The sequence below is a fragment of the Triticum dicoccoides genome, chromosome 4B (assembly GCF_002162155.2).
Source record: "Triticum dicoccoides isolate Atlit2015 ecotype Zavitan chromosome 4B, WEW_v2.0, whole genome shotgun sequence".
Taxonomy (NCBI): Eukaryota; Viridiplantae; Streptophyta; class Magnoliopsida; order Poales; family Poaceae; genus Triticum; species Triticum dicoccoides.
In genome coordinates, this window is record NC_041387.1 from 597301489 (window position 1) to 597304359 (window position 2871).

Below are 2871 nucleotides of genomic sequence, written 5' to 3' on the forward strand. Positions count from 1 at the left end.
TATGTTCCAAAGCTTGCGGGCGGACTCTCCGGGCTGTTGGATTATGTGACTTAGATCGTCTGCATCCGGAGGCCGGACATAAGTCCCTTGAAAATTGGCCCTGAAAGCGTCTTCGAGTTCCTCCCAACTCCCAATTGAGTTTTCGGGGAGGCTTTTCAACCAGTGTCGAGCTGGTCCCTTCAGCTTGAGGGGAAGGTATTTGATAGCGTGGAGATCATCCCCACGAGCCATGTGAATATGCAGGATAAAATCCTCGATCCAGACCCCTGGGTCTGTTGTTCCGTCATATGCCTCTATGTTCACAGGTTTAAAACCTTGTGGGAATTCATGGTCCAGTACTTCTTCGAAGCACAGGGGGTGAGCAGCCCCTCTGTATCTGGACGCGCCGTGGCATGTAGTCGGCTGTTGTTGTGTCCAGAGTTTATTCCGAACTGGTATTTGGCTTGTATTAGCGTTTGGGTGACCATAGTCCCTCGCTGGGGTGTGTCCTTTAGATCCGTAGAAGGCCCTGGCTGCACCGGCCTTCTTATCCAGCTTCTCACGTAGATTGTGCATGGTGCCAGTAGCCGCTATGTTGTGGTTGTGAAGCGATACGTCTGGTCTCCTGGTTGTATTATTCTTTGGTGGAACGGCCTCGTCATCGAATTCTGGCAGTAGCTTGCGCTTTGGATAGCTTTTGGTATGGCGATCGTCGCCATATCTTTCTTCAGTGTCTAGCACTTTGTTCCATCTGCGACTGAGCTTTTCCTGTGTGGCTTTAAGCCGTTGTTTCTGCTTCTTTAGACTTCTTGCTATGGCCATAAGCTTTCGGTGGAGGTTGTCTCGTTCCACTTGTTCATCCGGGATGATGAATGCATCATCGTCCGGACTGTGTTCCTGTCCTGTGGCGGTTTCATGAGCTTGTTCCTCTGGATCATTGTGATCGGATATTTGCTCCGAACTTGGTTTGGCGTGACCTGGCTCGTCCTGCTCCATCGTTGGGTCCGTGTGGTCATTACTGCCTTCTGGTATGTCAGCCCTTCTTGCGCTCTTGTCGCTGTTTTTACTGTTGCTGGACTTTAAGCGGCGTCTGCACCGTCGTTTTGGCTTTTGTCCGGGTGTTTTATCTTCTGGATTATCGCTGTCGTCCTTCTTGGGCGTATCCACCATGTATATATCGTGTGACAAGGTAGTAGTCCCGCGCCCCAGAGATTCTGGAGCTTCTCCTGCATCGTCGTCCATACCGTCGATGTCTTCAGAGTCGAAGTCAAGAACGTCGGTTAAATCATCGATCGTGGCAATGAAGTGGGTGGTGGGTGGGCAATGAATCCCTTCGTCGTCTGCTTCCCACTCAGGCCGGACATAGTTCGGCCCAGAGCCTCTTGACAAAGAGAGAGACTTTAATGAGTTCAGCATGTCGCCATAGGGCGAGTGCTGGAAGATGTCCGCAGCGGTAAACTCCATTACCGGAGCACAACCTGGTTTGTCTGACTCGAAGGTATGCAGACCGGAACCAACAACCGGATACAAGTCCGGGGGCCCGGGGTTACAGGCCTCCACAGAGGTGAGACCTGTGTTCGGCTCCACCGCCGATGAATATGCGGCCTACGGGGCGGGGCCTACCCCTCCGTCTTTAGGCAATGCAACCTGCTCCGGATTTAGATCCGGGGCTGCTGCAGGGATGATGTCCCGAGCATTGTCCGACAGCAGGTATAGGCCGTGCTCGTCGTGACTGTCCGGCGCTCCTGGCACAGGGCCGAATCTGTCGAAGATCAAGTCTCCGCGAATATCCGCCATGTAGTTCAAGTTTCCAAACCTGATTTGGTGGCTAGGGGCATAGCTGTCGATCTGCTCCAGATGGCCAAGCGAATTGGCCCGCAGTGCGAAGCCGCCAAACACAAAGATCTGTCCGGGGAGAAAAGTCTCACCCTGAACCATGTTGTTGACGATTGAAGACGCCATCAAGCCTCGAAGCGACGACACAGAGGAACTCTCAATGAAAGCACCAATGTCGGTGTCAAAACCGGCGGATCTCGGGTAGGGAGTCCCGATCTGTGCGTCTTAGGCTGATGGTAACAGGAAGCAAGGGACACAATGTTTACCCAGGTTCGGGCCCTCTCGATGGAGGTAAAACCCTACTTCCTGCTTGATTAATATTGAAGATATGAGTAGTACAAGAGTAGATCTACCACGAGATCGTAGAGGCTAAACCCTAAGAGCTAGCCTATGATGGTATGATTGTAATTGTGATCGACCTTCTAAGAACCATCCTCTCCGGTTTATATAGACAACGGAGAGGGCTAGAGTTTACATGGAGTCGGTTACAAGGAAGGAAATATAATATCCGGATCGCCAAGCTTGTCTTCCACGCAAAGGAGAGTCCCATCCGGACACGGGCCGGAGTCTTGTGTCTTGTATCTTCATGCTTCAATAGTCCGGACGATGTATACAGTCCGGCTGTCCGGATACCCCCTAATCCAGGACTCCCTCACTTGCCACCGCCCAAAAAATCATGTCTCGCCGCTGGCGGTCGCAACAAAAATACATCTCTACGTTCCAGCAAAAAAACTTACCAGATGTAGCAAAGAAAGGCGGTTGCAGCAAATTGGCTGGGCTGGTCGTCCGCATCATGTTGACGTAGCTTTTTTGCCGGCCGGTTCCAGCATAAGTCCACACTGGTTGCAGCATTGGTCACCTCCGGTTGAAGCTCGTCGTTGAGATCCACCTTGCCACTTGTAGCAGCTAGTCGCGCCGATTCACAGCTCGCGCCGTGCTGGTTGCAGCTCGTTAGGCATGGTTGCAGCATACGCTTCGCCCTTACTCGCCGCCGTTGTAGCACTGCCGTCGTGGATTGTAGCACTTGCTGCCATGGTTGTAACACCTCCTTGCACG